Below are 14139 nucleotides of genomic sequence, written 5' to 3' on the forward strand. Positions count from 1 at the left end.
TTCTACAGTGGAGTGACTTTATATTAGGTTCATTGAAAGGCCGGGACTCTGTTGGAACCTAGGACCTAAAACTAATGTAGTCATGCACTGTCACTGTATCAGTCGGCAGTCTGAAATTAAATTTCTGTATTAAGTTGGTTTTATACCTTTTATAAGGGTCAATTTGGGTGTTTTTCAAATAGATTCTTAGACGAGGATACTGCTAACGAAAATCTACAACTCCCCGAAGGCCAATACACGCAGTTACATTTAGGATTTAATCCTGTGGGGCTCTTTTGCAATAATTAATACTATGGGGAGTTTTTCCTTCAAGATAAAATATTCTGTAACTCTTAATGAGTACACTCTGAAGCTTGTCTATAGTGCAGCCTTTTCAACTCCTTATCATGTAATTCAACTCTAACTTTGTCCACTCAGTTTTGTTCTTAGTCTTCTGGTGGCAGTGAGGGAAGGAATGTATAGTTTGTTGATTGCTTCTGAGTTAGAACCTCTTTAATCATCTCAATTGCTCTAGCTGATTTGGTTTGATTTAGGTTTGCTCCTACAAACTATAGGGGCTGTTGACAGAGGTGCTTGGGATGTGGGTTTGTGAATCGGGCTGTATTCTCAATCTAGATCCTTCATAATTAGATATGTACAGGTATATTTATAATAAGATTTACAAGAGCTAACCCTTACTTAGCATATATCAGGCACTCGTCTAAACCCATTTCATGTGCTATGTAACTCAACCATCTTACCAAGAGGTACTATTTTCATCTCCCATTTTACAGATAAGAAAACTGAGGTAAAGAGAGGTACCTCAACAAGGCTGGCCAAGGTCATAGGGAAAACAAATAGCAGAGCTAGGCTTTGAACTCTGGTCGTCCTGACTCCAGAGTCTGTGCCCTCCATCACCATGCTAACATTCCCTCTAGAAATGAAATCTTACTTTGTGAAACACTTTCAGATGTGAGATCTTATTTGATTATTCAAAAAATATATTCAAGAGAGAAAGACAGACAGTGACATTTTCATTTTAAGAAATCAGAACACGGAGATACCAAGAAGTCAAATATTTTACTTAAGGTTATAGAAAATTCAAGATCAGTGCCCTGTAGTGGGACCAGCAGAAACTTTCGAGCTAGTTAATCTATGTCAAATGTAGGCTCTATTATTACTGGTTATGTGCTTGGAATGTCATCTTACCTCTTTGAGCTGTAGTTTCATCATCTCATCACCCATACAATGAGAAGTAGAGCAGGTGTCTCCATCTTGGTACTATTATCATTTGGGCTGGAGATAAGGCAACATTCCTGGCTTCTATTCATTTGATGCTAATAGCATAACTTTTTTCACCTTTTCACCCCCAGCTATGACAACCCAAAATGTCTCCCGATATTACCAAATGTCGGGGGTAAATAGCCTCTAGTTGAGAACTACTATCTCTACCTCACAGTGTATTTTCAGGTATTAAAGAAAATACATATAAAGTGATGGCTGCACAGTGTTTCCTTGGTGAACGTGAGCTAGTATTAATTATACTTGAGCTTAGCTCATTCTTTGACCAGTGTTTTTTCCATAGCAATAAGGACAGCACTTTCACAGATTGGTGGAGGCATCAAATGAATCAGTGTATATGAAAATGACTGGTTGTTACTTAAAACTCATATGCCATATTGAAGCAAGATCAGACTCTGAAGTGTAATACATGAATTAAAATGGTTCATTCTTTGCAGTGCTCAAGTCGATATTCCATGTTGCACTTGCTTAAGGCAATAAAAAGTCCAGAATATACACATGTATACACACACCCAGCTCCAAGCTAATTCTCTAGTTCACATTATGGGCACAAGTCTTGGCTCTGGATTGAGTACTGCTACTTCCAATTATAATTACAGTGATTTCTAGTTTATCTAGTATTAGGGTTTTGAGTTCCATGGAAACCAAAAGCTCTTGATCTTTTTTTTTTTCAAATTCACTTCCTATCACAGCTCCCCAAGAGGCCTTGTTGCACAGAGTCGTCTATCTGCCTTTGGTCATTATAGGATTTCAGCCAAAGACAGTTGCAAAGTATTGATCGTAGCTATTTCTGGTCTTCTTTCTCTACCAGTAGTTGAATAAAGTAAAGAAGGGAAGTTCATGTCACAGAGAAGGATGGAAGAGGATAAGACCTACCTAACAGCATCTTTTGCTGACAGAGGCATTTGAGACTCCATTCAGCAGCCTAAAAACGTTTTGAGTAGGTTTATTTATTTTTTCACAACTTTCTGTTGTAACAGCAATATCTCTGATTGTATATCTTCAAAGTTCTTTTTACCTCCCATTTATTTAACAGGCAAAGGCATAGGGGATCATCAACTGCACTGGCATCATTCCTCATGGATTTTTAATTTCTACACTTTGCCATAGGAAGAAGCAAATGAAAGCACCCATGCACAAAACACTTTAACAGTTTTCATCATACACAAAGCAAACCGTGCCAAGATGTGAGCATTTCTGGCTTGCCTCTGCTCCTGGACAACCCCTATTTAAAAAATTTTCATATGTTCCCTACATTTTTCCTTACAAATGTCTGTCCCAAATTTGTCCTTTGATAATTGCAGTCTCTTCCTTTCTGCTGGCTCCTTTTCTTCTTATTATCCAATTGTTTAATTCTAATTCCTGGTATATCACTCACTTTTAACCTCTTGAAATTTAGCCTCCACCTTAATCATCCTACTAAAATTGATCTCTCAAAGGCTATCCATTAATAGACTCCTATATATATCTTGAAGTCTACTAAAGCTGAGTCATCCACCATTCCCTTTGGATGGTATCTTACATCTGTACTTTTTCCTATAGTGTCAATACTGTCTACATGCTCATATTCCATTCTGATTCACCAAGACTGTCATTAGCTACCAGGGTTTCTTTGTACAAATTAGAAAATGACAGCTCCTTCTCCAGGTCAATTGTTCTCAAACTGTGGATCCCAGTACTAGCAGTACCAGTTTCACTTGGAAACTTTTTAGAAATGCAAATTCTCAGCCCTACTTGGACCTACTGAATCAAAAACCTTAGGGGTAGAGACCAGTAATCAGTTTTAACAGGTCGATTGGGTGATTCTGATAGATGCTAAGGAGGGAGAACATTGTTCCAGGGGAATGGTGACAGAGTTGCCAACAGGAGAGGAAGGTAGATTTCAGCTTCTATCGGCATCCCTTAGCCAGGCTCCCTTGGCAGAATGGTCCTCCCTAACTTCTGCAGACATAAGCCTGCCTATTACATTTTACTTATCACTTCAATAGCCATTTAAATTAATATTTTAATGACCCAAGAAGAAAAACCATATAAGGGTCATGATAAATATTGGAAAGCATTTTATAAAATGTATAAATTTATTTCTGAAAATAAAAATTCTTAGTAAAATAGAAATAAATGTTTTCTAAAGACATCACTTTACAATATAGATTCTGAAACTCTGAAATAAATCTAAGTGAAGATAAGACACCGTTATTTTACAGAGTTTTGAAGATGCTAGCCCTTATCATTAAACAAGAAAAAAGAATGATCTATTAAAATTAATAAAGGGACAAAGTTACTATTTTCAGATAATATAATTTTATATCAGGAAACTAAGATTAATTTTACAAATTAAGTAATACTACTGGTTACAACATTAATATATACAAATCAATAGCTTTCCTGTTTATAAGTAGTAACTACTTAGAGCAAAGATTGACAAACTATGGTCTGAGCACCTAATCCAGCAAAGTAAGGATGGTTTTAATATCCTCATTTATTTATTTTTTTGAGACAGTGTCTTGCTCTGTTGCCCAGGCTGGAGCACAGTGGCATGATCCTACCTTACTGCAGCCTCAAACTCCTGGGCTCAAGTGATCTTCCTGCCTCAGACTCCTGAGTAACTGGGACCATAGGTGTACACCACCACACCCTTTTTTTGTTTCCTCTTTTTTTGTAGAGACACAGTCTTGCTATGTTGCCTAGGCTGGTCCAGAATTCTTGGTCTCAAGCAATCCTCCCGCCCAGGGGTTCCAAAAGTGCTGGGATTACAGGTGCTAGCCACTGCGCCCAGACCCTACATGGCAGAGGGACTGTAAAACACACACACGCCTGCACACATATGTGACAGGGTCCTGAAAAGACTGAAACATTTACTATCTGGCCTTTACCAAAAGGAAGTGCTTACCCCGATTCAGAGAATATGATGTTCATATTTCATAACAAAAAGTTATAAAAATATCTAGGAATAAACTTAGTAACAAATGTGTACTATCTATATGAAGAAGACATAAAAATCAGATTGAGGACTAAAAAGACTTGAATAATTGGAAAATGGAAGATTTTTTATTTTGAGTGAGAAGACTCAATGAAATCAGTTCTCCTTAATCATGTTTGTAATCCCAACTACTTGGGAGGCTAAGTAGTTTATCTTTTTAATCTATAAAGTTAATTGGATTTTGATTTAGGCATATTTTATCAAAAAAATCATAAAAGCCTATCTCATGTTTTAAATGTCATCAATATACCAAAATCCCATAAATGTTCAGATCCACTTCAGACATCTCAGACTCTGGATGCATGTATTCAACTCCCTACTTAATATCTTCAATCAGATGATAAAAGATATTGTAGAAGAACATATCGAAGCAGAGCCCTGACTTTCCCTAAGTCTCTCCCCCTGCAGCCTTCTTTGTCTCATTTAGTGCCAATTCTAATCATCCATTGGTTTAGACCAAAAATATCCTTAGAGTTTTTAAAGATGTCTTTCTTTTTCCAATACCCCACATCCAATCAGTCATAAAATACTTCCAATTATACCTCAAAAATATATTCAGATTCCTTCCACTTCTTATAACCTCCACTACTATCACTCTGCTCCATCTAACATCATCTCTCTACCTGGATTACAGCTGCGGTCTATCAACTGCTCTCTTGTATCTGCCGCTACCCCACAATATACTCTTAAAAGAGCAGTCAGGTCATTTCTTTTATTTTTTATTTTTATTTATTATTATTATTTTGGGGTGGGTGGGTGGAGTCTTGCTCTGTCACCCAGGCTGGAGTGTAGTGGTGCTCACTGTAACTTCCACCTCCTAGGTTCAAGTGATTCTCCTGCCTCAGTCTCCCGAGTAGTTAGGATTACAGATGTTCACCAACACGCCCAGCTAATTTTTGTATTTTTATTAAAGATGGGGTTTCACCATGTTGGCCAGGCTGGTCTTGAATCCCTGGCCTCAAGTGGTCCACCTGCCTTAGCCTCCCAAAGTGCTGGGATTATAGGCATGAGCCACCATGCCTGGCCTCATTTACTTTAAAACCTAAGGCATTTCATGTCACTCTACTGGACAAAACCTTCTCATAGTTTCCAATGTTGGGCAGGGTAAAAGCCAACATCCGTGCAATGGCCTTCAGTGTCTGACACCATCTGGCCTACATTCCCCTCTGAACCTGTATCCTAATACTTTCCCTGCCCACTTTGTTCACTTTAGACCCACTGGCCTCTTTGTTATTTTTGTAAGAAACAAGGTGCATACTCATATCAACAACTTTGTGCCTGCTCTTTGTTTGTCATAGAATGTTCATCCCCAAATAGCTAATTTCTGCCTCCTTGAAATCTCCATTCAAATGTCACCTCAGTGATGCCTCACTTAAAACCACCCCCCAGGGCTCCTGGCACCCTGCTTTCCTTTACCTTTCTCTAACGTTCTCCAAGTCCTAATTTCCTATAGATTGTATCCTCTACTAAAACCGTAGGCTCCACAAACGCAAGGACTTTTTCTGTTTTGTTTTCTACCATATCTCCAGGGCCTAGAATAGTGTATGGCACATGGTAAAATTTTCAATAAATAGTTGCTGAATGAATGCAGAATGTGTGGGGAAATTCTGCAAAACAGCATTGAGCAGAATTAGCTCTACCAGATAGGAGTAATTACAAAACTTTGGTATATAAAACATTTTATACTACACAAGAGTATCAATTTCAATGGAACTAAAAAAATGAAGAACTAGAACCAAATACAAATAGAAATTTAATACATGGTACATGTGGCATTTCAAATCAATGGGAAAAAGATGTAAAACTAAAGAAAATGGGAACAAATTGGAAGAAAAATCAAGCTGGGTCTTTATTTCTTATTCCAAGATAAATTAAACACAAACCCCTGAAAATTTTCAAAAAGAATTTGAAGACTTTTAAAAGCACATATTCTGGTGGTGATTCAGGCAGAAGCAGAGAGAGCAGCTTGGCTGACAGAAAAATTAACAACAATAATAACAAAAATAAGCCTTCCAGATGTGCAGCAAAGCTTCCAGAGTGGGAATAGAAACACATTAAGAGTTCTCAAAATGGACTGGAGAAATTACCAAGTGTGCAAGAGGGAGAAACTTTGAATTGCCAAGAGGATAAGACAACTAATGAGACCTCATCCATTTCTTTGCCTTTTTTTTTTTTTTTTTCTTTGACAAGGTCTCACTCTGTCACCCAGGCTGAAGTGCAGTGACACTATCTCAGCTCAGTGCAGTCTCAACCTCCCAGGCTCAAGCGACACTTCCACCTCAGCCTCCCAAAGGGCTGGGATTACAGGTATGAGCCACGGTGCCTGGCTTTTTTTTCTGGCTTCATTGAGTTATACTTGACAAGTAAAAAATTGTACATATATGAGGGGTACAATGTAATGTTTTGATGTTTGTATATAGACTTTGTGAAATGACTATTGCAATCAAGCTAATTAACATATCACCTCACATAGTTAACTATTTAGTGTACATGTGTGTGGTACGAATACTTAACAATCAAACTTCTTAGCAAATTTCAAGTATACAGTATTAGCTATGTCACCATGCTGTACACTAGATCACCAGAGCTGACCCATTTCTAATGTCAGAGTCTTTTTCCAGTACCAGAGTCTTTGATCAATAGTTTCATAAAAGGTGTATCAGGGGAGGGTCTCATTAAACAGTATTTATGTGCAAAATGAATTTTGACTACAATTTAGAACTAATGCTTGGAAATAACTAACCTGAATTGAAAAGCCATCCTTTCTCTGAAAAGAATAACTTTCTTATCTCTGAGCAAAAAACCTTTGTTAATCAATATCTTAAGGACTTCAGTTTCCCATTTACTGGTCAGCAAAATGAAGTTAATTTTCCATCATTGAGGATGAAGCCATTCAAGGAAAACCACAAATACTCTCGCTTCTGGCCTTCTTGGGAGAATCAAATGAAAAACTGGCTTTCTAGAGAAGTGCTAATGTCAGTAACCCTGGGCTATTATGGAAGTGACAAACAAATCAATTAGCTTGGTGTAGAGCATGACCTTGGGCTCTGAAATAGAGAGACTTCTGAGAACTGCCAGATGAGCCTCCTTCTGTGAGAAACAGTGTTTTTGGAAAGAGCCAGGCAAACCTAGGTTCTAATTCTGGCTCTGATGCATTCAGTACTTCTGTGACTGCAAGCAAGTGGCTACCTATCCACTGGACTTCTGGAAATAGTAGACAAAATAAAATATTCAATTAATTAACTTCTATTTAACACTTTCTATGTAGCTGACATGTTTGGTGCTAGGAACACAGGGATGAGCAACAGAAACAAAATAGAAAAGAACTGTATGGAGAGTTCACATAATCAGATATTACACAAGTAAACAAATAAATGGTATAATTATGGACAGGGGCTAGAGTCATGAAATAGAGAATAACTGGTTAGGAATAGTAGGGGCACCACCCGACATAGTATGGCCATAGCTCTGCTTAGCATATTCCAAGCAGAAAAAGCTGTAAATGCAAAGATCCTCTGAGGAGACAAGAGCTTGCCACATTGAAGGAAACCAGTGTGACTGGAGCACAGTGAATGATGCACAGAGTGGTGTAAGATGCAGTTATAGAGGCAGACACTGACTGACTCCCATTCTGCCCTTGTTTGCTCCCAATAGTATCTTTGATTACCTTGCATGAGGCTGGCCATGTGACACAGCTCTAGCCAATGAGATGAGGCACAATTCCCAGTGGAGAGCCTTTCTGTCTAAATTGAAAACAGTATCAAACTCTTACATTTGCCCTTTATACGTCTTTATTCTTGCCTAGAACAGTGATGCAGTATCTGGAGATGTAGCAACCATCTTGTGACCATAAAGACAAAAACTCCATGATAAAGAGAGCATAGAAGAAAGATAGAAGGGGCCTGGGCTCTTGGATGAGTCTCTTGATTATCTGCTCGGACTTCCTACTTTAGAAAAAACTTTACACAAGAAAAGTTGGTCTCTTCCTTTACTGACTCATTTTGTTGAATTTTCTTTTACCTAACACACAACCACTATTCCTAGCTGATATAGTTGTAGAGGTTAACAGAAGGCAGACCATGCATGGCAAAGAGTGTAGAATTTAAGGATTACAAGCACATGTACAGCAACCAATTACATTCAATGGCACATTTTAGATTTTCAATAAGTGATTATTCCTACTATTAAAATGGCAATATTTACATATTTGATGCTAATTTCGAAAAATAAAAATCTTAGGTCAGCTTTTCATACTACTACAAATAATTTTTTTCTCCAAAGTCTTCTCTATTCTCTTCTCCAAAGCAAAATCTCAGAAAATTACCCATAATGTACGTTGGGTCAACACTAGTGTATCATGCTACATTAGGTGCCAGTGATTAAACTGACACCATCTGGACTGAAACATGTTGTCTTTGCCTGATGTCAAAAGAGCAAAGACAGCAGAACTCATATTCAGTGTGCTGGAAACTTCTAAGTATCAATCCACAGAAGGCTGCTGAGGTTGAGAAAGCATAATCCCAATAGTCACAAATAGCTCAGAGTCCTGGAATTAGCCAGTAAGCCTAAAGGAAGAAATGAACACAGCTTGCAGTTTCAGGAGATATCACTTCCCTATAGGTGAGAAGTGAAAAATTGGCATCTCTCCTCTGCTCCCCAGCACAGACAACCCCCAAATGGGATGCCTGAGAAATGGGATAAAGTGGAAATCTGAACCTCCATAGTTGTAACATGAGGCCCCTAGCAACTTGCATCAGGATTATCATCAGCCTGTGATACATACAATACAATGTAATACACATATATAATTTGAATGTTTAGGTGCAGTGGCACAGGAGGGTATCTGCAGAAGATTCTCTTCCATTTCGGAACTGGTCAAGAATAGCTATAGAAATACTGTTTGTCAGTTGTAAGATTTATAAAATAAGTTTACAAAAACTGAAGTTTCTTTCATTGGACAGCATAAATACACACACACACATATATATACACACACACAGAGATATGTGTATTTGTACACCTATTTTATGTATGTACATATTACATTTACATATAGATACATATATGCATGTGTGTGTGTGTATATATATTCCTGCACAAATATATTTAAAAGCATCATAAATTCATCTCTGTAAATTACCAAAGATGGTGGCAGATATTGTTTAATATGTTTCAGATTAAAATTCACTGAGATAAAATGTATCTGTAAAATTAAGTAAAAATCATTATGGCAGTGGGCCCCAAGTCCAAAGAAGGTCCAAAGAGGGAAGCCTCATGGGTAGGTAAAGTAAATATTACCCTATCCTGAGTCTAATATCTGGAATTCAAGACCTGGAACAATCACTTTATCATCTCACTCAATGCCCAACAAAGAGGGTTAAAACTTCAAAAACACCCAAGATGAAGAATATGCACATTCTCCTCTACCTTAGAATGTCACTGAAAACACCCTCTAGTCAATTCACCTGCCAATGAGCCTGATGTGATGCTTGTACTTACCCCATCACAAGGGAAAAGATCCCCCATGTGAAAGTTACAAGGGCACTGGGGAGAAGGGACAATGGCCACCTGTGCAGAAGCCACCATGCCTCTTTCTCTGTTCTCCACCATCTTTAGTAGCCCTAGGGCAAAGCTATCTAGTGCTGACAAATGATAATTTTGAAAATCAGACTCCAAACAGGAGCCTATGTATTTGTACCTAAGGATATGTTACACATGTGTTTATATACTTTATGAAATGAGCCATTATGAATACGCAGTATGCATAAGAAACTCACCAAAATCTTGCTTCCTGCTGACTTGCTAGCTAGGCAAGCTGAGCTTTTTGGAAATTTAAAAAGCAAACTAATTTGCAAAATAGATAACAAGGGCTTCCACGTGATTCTCAAGTATAACTTTCAATTTACAAGTCTTTTATCTGTCCTCACTTTTCATCTGCCCTTCTTTTCTTCAACATCATTTGAACCTAAACAGATCTATCAGCATGAAGATTCTGAAGAACTGCCTGAAGGCTTCCCAAAAGAGTATAGAACTGTCTATTTGGATATTTTAAGGCACTTTTAATTGTAGGAAAATGGTCTCTGGATATCTGCCATAGATTATATGGATTAGTGAAATTCATTCAGCTCAGGCATAACATGAAATATTAATAGTAGCAGTAGTAATGGTAATAGTCGTAGTAGTAATAGTCACCATGTTAATCACTTTACATACATTTTTTCACTAAATTATTTTTACATTCTGTAATATGGTCATTTAAAAGCTGATGAAACGGGGTCAGGTTTATCAAAACCACATAACTAGTACATGTCAATGGCAGAAATGAACCCAGGTTCACCTCACTTCATTGCTCATGCTCATACCTACCTCTCCATGTTGTTTCTAGAGACACTAATCATGCTAACTTACATGTTGCACAGAAGCTATTGTGGAAACCACTGGACCAAGATTATTGGTGACTTTACCTACAGATGCTGAAGCCACAGCTCAGAGGGAAACAACAGTAGGCAGGCAGGTTGAAACACTGGTACAGGAGAACCACACACCCTACTTGAAGCATAGTGCAGCTAAGACACCTCTGTGACAGAAAGACACACTGGCATATGTGGTAATAAGATAGGCTGATTCTGAGCAGGAAGCACTAACAACCACTGGAGCAAAGACCAAAACAAAGTGACAGATGACATCCAGGTGTAGACAGAGATGCTTACCTGGAATGTAGCACAGTGAGGTCAGGTGCCACATGCGTTACCTTGAGCAGTATCAGCACTCACATAATTGTAAGTAATAATACCCCTAAAGTGTCAACTTCTAGGTGAATTCTTACACACTATGTGCAACAGAAAATGTTGTTCACCAGGCCAAGTGGGTTTGTAGAACACACAGTAACCAATCTTTTAAAATTATTTTTAACTAAATAATTTCTGCAGATTTTACATTAGATTCATTGTAGTTCAACCATCAGCTTCTGTCTTTGAGAGCTACATACTTCAGGAGATAGACACAGCAGCAGCTATGGGGATCTACAATAAAACATGCCAGAAGTATTGTCATTCAACATTCTCCAAGACTTGTACATCAGGCCCATATTGGTAAACTTGGAACTGTGTCTATTACTGTGTAACACATGTTCACAGTAGATTTGAATTCATCCATTCATTTATTGATTCAGCCAATATTTCTCCAGCATCTATTAAATGTCAACACCATACATATACTTACAGTCAATCTAGGGTGGGAGAACATTTTAAAAATATAGAAATGTATGTTTAATTGTAAATGTGATTAGTGCTACAAAGAAGTCCAGGTTGCTATGGGAATTCAATGTAGGGGATCTAAACTCGGCCTAATTGTGTGTAATTTAAATTAAGACTTGAATGGGAGTTTTACTTTTGTTCTGTAAGGAAGAAAGAAAGAATCTTCGAAGGAGAGAAATATGAAGTTCCTGAAGGAGAAAGTTGGAATTTCTGATACATGGGAATGTGGCTGGAGTATGAACAGAGGGAAGGAAGAGTGGTGTTAAAGAGACTAGAGAGATGGATTGTGAGAGAAGCCATTAGCAACCACATTTGGCATTTCAGACTAATCTAAGGACACTGAGAGGTCACATGAAGGGTTTTAAGTTTGGGTATAACATAGTAATGACAAGCCAGGAATGCTTCTGTATTTGTTAACTTTACAGTCTGTTAACTCTACAATCCTACTAGGTAGATAAACTGATCTCCTCTATCAGATGGGGATGTTCAGCCTTAGAAAATTTCAGTCACTGATGTTGGACAACCAGCAGAAAAGCCGAACAGGGATTCACACCCGGCAGCCCGGCTCCAGAACTGAGCTGAACTGTTACCTGACATTGCCTCTAATGAGCAGCTTTGTGCTTCAGAGGGCAGCAGATTGTTAAACGTGTTCTGTACATATTTCTTCAGTTGGATGTCCGTGAATGAGAGTAGAATAGGATCTCAAGAAGAAATCACTAGATATCTATCTGCCTTGGCTGTGTACAGCTGGTGGAGGCCTTTTGACAAATGTGAACATCACAACCAGAAGTACTTTCTGCACCTATTAGACGTTTTGCACTTAAAAGCCTCTGAAAAAAAATGGAAGGCAGTCCATATTTCAGCAACTTCCATTAAGCTGTCATGTACCTTTCCCACACTTCCTGTCATATGGCAAGCCTTGGATTAATAAGATCTTCCTTACTTAGTGAAAGTGCTCTTCTCTCATTTACCCAGCCATCCTGTATTCTACTCCTGATGTCATAGTGCAATAATTCGAAGGTGAGAAGCACAAGTTCAAACCCAGATATTGAGCCCTTGGGTGGTTCTGAATCTTAGCAACTGTAGCCAACGTTTTAAAGGCTAGAAACATACTGAGTTTTACTTCCCCAGGACCACCTACTATGGAAAACTCTTCCCCACCTAGCTCCTGAGTGTGAGAAATAAGGGAAATAAAATACAAAAAGCTCATTGTTTAGTTGTGCTTTGTGTATTTTTGCAAGTGGAAAATTCAGAGAATATAGATGTAGAACTCTACAGTAAGCGTATTTTAACTAAGCATTTTAAGCTGTTGAAAGTTTCATTCAAAGTCTGTTTTTTAAATAAGTAATATATTTGCAATACAAATACAAGTTTTCACTCATCCTACTAAAAATTATATGCATATACATACATATATGCACATGTACATATATATGGAGATATATGTGTACATACATATGCACATATACTTGTGTATATGGAAACAGAGTTTCAATTATTCCTCCTACTCTAAGTCACTTGTACCCACCAAATGTCTCCAAAACAAGTAAGTTCTGTTATTAGTTTCTTCTGAACCCATCCAGAGATTGATTTTTTTTCCTCATTCTTACACAAAAGGGCATACTATGCACACTATTCTGCAGCCATTGTTTTTCACGTAACATAAATATTTAGGAAGTGTCTTCACTTTTCTTTAAACTGTTTGTCATATGTGATTATTGAGCATGTGGCTAGAACAACTTTTTGTCTTTTAGTAGCTTGAGATAGTATTCACATCACATAATTCACTCATTTAAATTGTATAATTCAGACCAGGCATAGTGGTTCAGGCTTGTAATCCCAGCAATCTGGGAGGCTGAGGCTGGAGGATTGCTTGGCCCAGGAGTTTGAGACCAGCCTGGGAAACATACAGAGACCCCTTCTCTACAAAAAATAAAATAAAATTATCCAGGCATGGTGCCATGCACCTATAATCCCATCTACTCTGGAGACTGAGACAGGAGGATCTCTTGAGCCCAGGAGGTCAAGGCTGCAGTGAACTGTGATCACACCATTACACTCCAGCCTGGCCAACAAAGCAAGATCTCATCTCCAAATTAAAAAAAAAAAATCTGTAAAAAATAAAAATAAATTGTACAATTCAGTGTTTGTAGTATATTCACAGAATTAGGTACAATCACCACAATCTAATTTTAGAATATTTTCATCACCCCCTGCAAAGAACCCTAATGCTCATTAGTAGTTAGTCCCCATTCACTCCCTCAAACTCCTCTCCTTTAGTCCTAAGAAATACTAGTATATTTTCTATCTCCACAGATATACCTATTCTTGACATTTAATTTAAATGGAATCAAATCATTCATGGTCTTTTGTGAATAGCTTCTTTCATTTAGTATAATGTTTTCAAGATTCATCCATGTTGCAGCATGTAATATTCAAACATTTGTCTTTGAGCTTCTGTATGTTTCATTTCTCTTGGGTTTATACATGGGAGTGTAATTGCTGGGTCATATGGGTAACTCTGTGTTTAACATTTTGAGAAACTGTCAGTTGTTTTCCAAGGTGGCTGCACTATTTTGCATTACAAGCAATATATGAGGTTTCCAACTTCTCCACATCTTC

General features: G+C 37.8%; 1 long non-coding RNA gene across 16 annotated transcripts in view; it reads left to right on the plus strand.

Moving 5' to 3' along the window:
• LOC105475937 (uncharacterized) overlaps window positions 1–14139 on the plus strand; it is a 459161-nt gene that overhangs the window by 320776 nt on the left and 124246 nt on the right. For 15 of the 16 annotated variants that reach the window (XR_011606791.1, XR_011606795.1, XR_011606792.1 and 12 more), the window contains one exon: window positions 6452–6568. The exons of the other annotated variant lie outside the window; for it this stretch is intronic. This is a non-coding gene — a long non-coding RNA (uncharacterized lncRNA). The remainder of the gene's footprint in view (window positions 1–6451; window positions 6569–14139) is intronic. 16 annotated transcript variants of the gene reach the window in all.

The sequence above is a fragment of the Macaca nemestrina genome, chromosome 8 (genome assembly GCF_043159975.1).
Source record: "Macaca nemestrina isolate mMacNem1 chromosome 8, mMacNem.hap1, whole genome shotgun sequence".
NCBI lineage: Eukaryota > Metazoa > Chordata > Mammalia > Primates > Cercopithecidae > Macaca > Macaca nemestrina.